The 7,500-nt window shown below is 35.1% G+C and overlaps 1 non-coding gene across 1 annotated transcript; it reads left to right on the top strand.

The window, feature by feature from the left end:
* Positions 1-7,157: 7,157 nt before the first annotated feature.
* On the top strand, positions 7,158-7,230 carry Trnar-ucu. Its single transcript has one exon. It is a non-coding gene; the product is annotated as a tRNA-Arg (tRNA).
* Positions 7,231-7,500: the final 270 nt, after the last annotated feature.

The raw sequence follows: 7,500 nt of genomic DNA, 5'->3' as shown, positions 1-7,500 counted from the left end.
ACAAGTGTATACACGCAAATATGTGTGTGTATATATATATATGCATACACACAAAAATACATGCATGCATATATTTATACACAAATATATATGTATATTGCATTATATATACATATATATGTACAGATTGCAAAGACACACATACACATACAGAAAGAGAAAAAAAAATACAAAGATACATTTATATGTATATGTATATATATTGTGTGTGTTTATAACTATATACATATATGTGTATATGTAAATGTGTACATATATGTGTATATGTAAATGTGTACATATATGTATATGTATATATGCATATATAGATACATATATATATACATATATATACAGATATATAAAGCAAACACAAACACAGTATCGTGTTCACAAAGATGAAAAAGAAAACAGCCACAGTAAGATTTTTTTTTTAAATGTATGATTATATACATATGAATACGTAGCGTTATGTAAGATCTCTATTTGTATCTTTAATATATATGTGTGTATGTATATATACAAATATATACCTATAAAATATGCATGTTTGTATATACATACATACAAAGTACATACATATATGTACGTGTATATATACTGTGTGTATGTATATACATATGTCTGTATACAATAATGTTTGTATATGAATATTAATATATGTATACATATATATGTATATATATATATATTACATGTAATTTATGTATATTACATATAATTAGGTATATTTATTCATTAACTTATATATTCATATAGTTTAAGTAAACGACGTAAATAGGCTTAGATCAACTGCATATGCTTATGAAAGAGTTTCGTCCATATGACCCGGTTGACATCGCATAGAAAAGCATAACATCATTACCACAAATATTTCACTGATATCCTTAATTGGAAAAATAATCATGATTCGAATTTCCTAATATAAAAAGGCAAAAAGAACACATCTGTTTTCATTCACGTTGATCTTTCTGGCGAATCGTCGTACCTTTGGCACCTCGGGCGTGTTCAATTGAGGGTCGTAACCTCCGCTGGTAAACACGCGCAGAATTGACCTTTATATCAGGAAGCGAGAAAGTCCATTCTCCTTTGACTTGATTGGATTGAACAGCGGTTGTCGACATTGCACGTAGGTTCTCTCTCTCTTTTTTTCTCTCTCTCTCTTACTTTATTTACTCGTAGGTTTGTCTTTCTGTTTCTCTTCCTATTTTCTGCCTCGACTTGCTTTATCCTTTCTGCTTTTATTTGCATGATATTCACTCCCTTGTGGGTTTTAATCACACACACGTGTTTGTGTGTGGGGGGCTTACATGTAAATATATATATATATATATATATATATATATATATATATATATAATATGCATTAACAATATATATATATACATGCATTTGTATTAGTAATCTATATATATATTTGTATGTATGTATCAATATGTGTATATATAGACATATACAAACACATTTGTGTATATATGATCCATTGTCGCAAAATGAGAAGCTTACACAGCCAATATTCACCTTTGTATTAATACATGTATATACTACCCAGTAAATGTAAAAACATTAACCATTGTTGTGATAAACAGTAATCCTTAAAAAAGTGTACCTAATGCTGGAGAGAATTTCAACTGCCCAAGATCCAGGTCACCGGACCCTTGTACAAATACAGGGTAAGTCTTGTCTACACACACCCGTCAGCACACCAGTTCTCGCCACATTGGTACCTTATCTCGTCACACGAACTGTATGACTCACACGACCGAGATATCAGAGGGACATGTTAACTCTTCACATTTCATCGCCTGGGTGCAATTTTGCAATTGCTTGTATTAACCTACTGATATCTTTATCAATCGATATGTGTTTGTGTTATATTTTACACAAATACACGTAAAATCAATCACCCACAAATGCATGTAAAAACTGCATATTAATAGTACTTAAAACTGATAATAAATTATATACTATAAACATCAGTATTCCATTAATGCCTAAACTCTAAAACCATTTCAGTGAACACCAATTTGTCAGTTCTCTAAATAGTCACCCAATGCATTTCACCAGGTAGTTGTTGATCACTAAAATATTCTTACTGATTTTTGCATAACACAATTATTCGCCCAGCTAAGACACCCAAGGCACCGAGGTCAAAATCAAAACTTAATGGCCACAAGCGGTTAAACAGCAAAATGGCCCGTCGTAGATGAGTAGCCTACTGCTGCCGGCTCTGTCAGTCTATGTTTTCTGTTATCCATCACGGATCTTGTTGTTGATGTACAACCCAAGACGAGTGTAGTTTGCCAACATAATCTAGAGACGGCAGTCTTTAAGTAAAGTGTTCACCAGATGAGAGTGACCCTTCCTGTGCATTAAATGATTGGCAAAAGTCTCATGTCTCCCATAATTTAGTCTTGCCTTAAGATCAGATAAGATTTTCTGATGAAACATATTGCTACAGGCATTTTAAAGGTAGGGCCAGTAAAGGGATTCAAGAGGTATAGTGGGGAGCATTCCAAAACTTTCTTTTATCAATTATCTCTTCAGAGTGATGCCTCTAGCTCCAGTTGGTGCTTCCTTCACCAGGTTACATGGCATAACTAACTAAAAGAGGGTCCAGACTGGCTTGCAGTGATGTCATGCTGCAAGATAACTCTGATGTCTAAGGGAAGTGAAGACCTGATCGAAAGCCAAGGCAGTTACACTAAGCCCTGTGAGCTGCTGACACTGAACTTGGTATAAGAAAATATTTTTTTGACAAATTGAAGGGAAATTAGAAACATGCCTCCGAATACAGATTGGAAGTGATTACTTTATTCCATCAATTAAAGCATCTCTAAACACATGAGCCGTGATTACACCATGTATTCTATGTTTCCGATGTAAGTGTGTGATAATTTAAGACGTGTATAATATATGTGTCGCCATAAAATATATCAAATGCCCCTTAGCCTCATAGTTAAAAAGAAAGGACATAGTGTTTAGTTCCTGATCAAAATGGAAGCCAGTATATTTGCATTATTAATTTTAAACTGATTCCAGCCTGCATACTACCTCTATACCCCACTGGCTAGAATGCCACCTGGAGTCTTTCCTTCTATTTGAAACCACCTGCTTGTGGTGGCGGTGGGGTGATAGTGCTAGCTCCCAGTGAGGAGCCAGAGCAGAGAATTACTGGCGAGGTTCCAGTAAGGAATGATGCACTACGACTCCCAGGTGAAAAAGTGTCCTCGTCCCACTTCGGAGATCTTCAAGTATTGAAACATGTGGTAAACACAGTTAACAGTGTATCAGTTATGACTTGGTCATTTTATTGCGAATTACAATACTATTGAGATACATCATTGTCCACTAGAGAGGTGATAACCTTTTACTGTATCATCACCAGACAAGAAAGATTAGCTTTACGAATGTCAATTGAAGACAATCACATGTTCTCTGTAGAAAGAAGGGCGATGGTACAGAATACCCACTCTAATTTCTCTTGAATTTTGAGTGGCCAAACTTTCCTCGACAGTTAAAATTTGTTTGGTGTTTTTTTTTTTTTTTTTTTTTTTTTTTTTTTTTTTTTTTTTTTTTTTTTTTTTTTATGAAAAACATACGTACCCAGATCCATACAATGTTTTCACTGCCAGGATTTATATGTCAAACTAACCTAAGCTGTCGCATGGAAAAGAGTATGGAACAGTTGACAACTGTCTTGAACCGGGTGCTGTAATTACTGTACAGATTTCCTTAAAGCTTTCAACTGAAATAAGGAGTATTTCACTTTTTCACTACAAATCAGTCTTAGATATCTAATAAATCCCACGGGATATGGAAATTTCCGCATCTGATGATTTGTCCCACCTAAATTGAGTAATGAGTTATTGATCTTTCAAGAGCCCTTTCAGAGCCATCAATCACATCTGGAAGCCTGTATGGCAATATTGGAGGTCTAAAGCTGTGGGCAGGTCCTTAACTTCACCTGCTTTGAAGATAGATGCCTTATTTATCACCAAACCGAGGTTGCAAATGAGCTCGTTAAATCCATGGAAGAGATCTCGGTACTAGTTTATAATGCTTATTTTCTCTATTTTCTAGACAGAACAGGAAAGACCCATTTTTATTTAAAGAAGAGTTGTATTTTTATGCAACTTGATTCATATCACTGGAGATCTCTCTGCAGTTCTAGTTGGAAATGTTTCTGCAGAATGTGAGGAACACAGAGCAAACACTATGGAAAGAAGTTATATTAATTCCCATGCTTAAACTTGGTAAGAATACCGCCGATTTCTCTCGCACCTTGTACCTGTAAGCTGGCGGAGAAAGTGGTTAACTACAGTTTGATAAAATTGTAGAAAAAGGCTTGTTTTTAGTCAAATGAAATCAACCACGGAGGACATTATATATTATGCAGAACTTCATGCAATGACTTCACGTGTAAGCTTTGTTACCTTGACTTCAAGAAAGTTTACAATACTACTTTGGAGTATAATGCTATTTTATGAAGCACACCTTCATACAAAGCTTCATCAGCGAAAGGTTGTTTAGGCAATGGCTTGCTAATAGTTTCTCTAACTTGGAAAATTAGTCGCAAGATGTTCCACAAGAATGTCCTTAATGTATCCCCCTGGCCATCACTATCGGTGATATTGCAAAGGGCTACTACAAAGGCTTCACATTGTTCTGCTACTGCCTAGGAACCTTGCACAGCACACCCACCCCACACACCGACCATGGACTCCAGCAAGGGAGGTATGCTGGGTGGCTCCAATGCAACTAATAGTTAGTGATAGGGACAAAGAAAATTTAATACTCTAATATTTTTAGAAGTTACGGGACAACTAACTGGAGGTGAGTACACCTGGGCTTGTTCCTAATGGCATTCTACCTACACCATCATTCTAAGGAATCCAGATACCTATTATCACAGGTTGTCACACAAAGTAAACATATGGAAAAGTTTATCCTAGGCCAAGATGAAATTAGCCACAGGAGGCTTTGATTGGCCTGGGAACCATTTTCTTCCCCCATATATTTAGGACCACAAGCCCTTAAACCCCCCACCCCCACCATGGTAAAGTATCTCCTAATAGAGGAGGGGGGTATCTTTAATGGCTCTGTCATCTGTCTTCAAGATTATTGCTGAGATAAATGTGATCCCCCTGTGATCTTGGAAGCTCTCCCATATTTATGCTAATAAATCAACACAGATATGGGAGTTCCAGAAGGGTACATACTTATCTTCACACACACGTGTGTGTTTGTTTGTGTGTGTGTGTGTGCGCGCGCGCGCATATATATAATATATATATTCATATAATACATATATATAATATATATATATCTACATCAATATACGTACATGCACCTACATTATATGTCTATTATATCATATGCGTATATAGATGTATATTTATAGATGCACATATATATATATATATATATGTGTGTGTGTGTGTGTGTGTTTATGTGTATATATATGTATGTGTGTGTAAGATACATATGTGTGTGTGTGTGTGGTTGTGTGCTTACATACACACACACATATATATATATATATATATATATATATATATATACTGTATGTACAGCTTATATACATATATGTATGTATATATATATATACATTTGTATATATGCATATACATGTGTATTTATTTATATATATATACACATTTGTATACATGTAAATGCGTATATATATATATATATATATATATATACACATCTGTGTGTATATATATATATATATATATATATATTGTACATACACACACACAAACACACATTATATATATATATATATATATATATATATATATAATGTACACGCAACTAAATGAATAAATTATATATATATATTTATATATATATATATTCGTGTGTACGTGTATATATATATATTATATATATATTATATATATATTATATAAAGAGAGAGAGAGAGAGAGTGATTTATATATATGAATATACATATGTTTATATATATATATGCATGTTTATATAGATGCATATATATTTATATAAATATATAATCCTACACACACACACACACATAATGATATACACACACTAAATAAATAGATTATATATATATTTATATATATATTTATAAATATATTTTATATATATATTTATATATATATATATTTATATATATATGTATATATATATATTCGTGTGTACGTGTGTGTGTATGTATGTCTGTGTGTGTGTATGTATATAAGTTTATATATATATTATACAGTATATATGTGTGGATGTATGTATGTATGTATGTATGCATGTAAGTCCCAAAACAGGAGAGAGTGAGCATCAAGAGTTTGCCTAAAAAAAACAGAGGCAGAGACACGGGAGGGAGAGCTCACTGAGCCAGACAGACACTTATTGTAATGAACTAAAATTTTGAACTTTTGACATTTAAAGGTCATGGAATTGACATTAATGACTGTAGGTGATGGTTTGCGTGTGTTCGATATTACGAGTAAGAACTGTTACAACTTCAAAATTCTGCAAGAGCAATGCTAATACATACAGGAATTAGATGACGAAATTAATGAATTTCGAAGTAGTAAGCTTTTGAGAGGAGAAATAGTAAAGCCTATTAATTAAAACCCATATATATTATAATAGTAATAATTATAAATGGTAGTAGCGATAATGAATATGAGTATTATTGAAATAGTAAGTGAAAATAGTGAAAATTACAATGATAGTAGTCAGAAAAAACGTTTAATATAGTACTTGTTACAAGAAATCAAGTTCGTTCGCCAAAGACACGAAGAATATCAAGACAAGAACACAGGAAGAAAAAAATACAATGTTAGAGAGAGGGAGGGAGAGAGAGAGAGAGAGAGAGAGAGAGAGAGAGAGAGAGAGAGAGAGAGAGAGAGAGAGGACGAAACACACACACACACACACAAACATCTCGGTGAGAACTTGACTCAAAACGAACAAGGAACGCTTAGAGAAACGTACAGACGTTCACTCGTATCCACCACGCGTTGCAAATACGAAAATAGAAGTCAAACTGAGAGAGAGAGAGAAGGAGCGAGATATTCTAAAACGCAGTACACGGAAAAGAGAGAAAGAGAGATGATGATAAAACAGTAAGAGAGAGAGAGAGAGAGACTCGTGCCTCAGTCGTCGACCCCGACACTCCGCACGCTCTCGGTTTCCCTTCTCTCCCACTAGTCCCCATGGCGCAGTGGATAGCGCGCTGGACTTCTAATCCAGAGGCCGCGGGTTCGAATCCCGCTGGGGATGTATGTTATTATGTGGATTCTGAGGCTGTTCAAGTAAAGTTTGCCGGCGGGGGTCGAAATGGTGGGTTTAGCAAGGTGGGTAAAGGTGGGTGAGAGAGGTTAAGATGGTACTGTTCAACGGGAAGGAGTTTGTAGCTCGCCGTGTGGTGGGCTTTGGTGGCGGCGGGGGGGAGGGGGGGAGTCACACGCCGGGCCGGGGTTTGGGGAGGGGATGGGGAGAGGTGCCAGGCGTGTGAGGGTGGGGAGTGAGGGGAGGGAGGGAGTCCTTGCT

Source organism: Penaeus chinensis, chromosome 37, assembly GCF_019202785.1.
Source record: "Penaeus chinensis breed Huanghai No. 1 chromosome 37, ASM1920278v2, whole genome shotgun sequence".
Lineage (NCBI taxonomy): Eukaryota > Metazoa > Arthropoda > Malacostraca > Decapoda > Penaeidae > Penaeus > Penaeus chinensis.
Note: the sequence above shows the minus strand (reverse complement) of the source record. Positions and strands in the feature narration are given on the sequence as shown.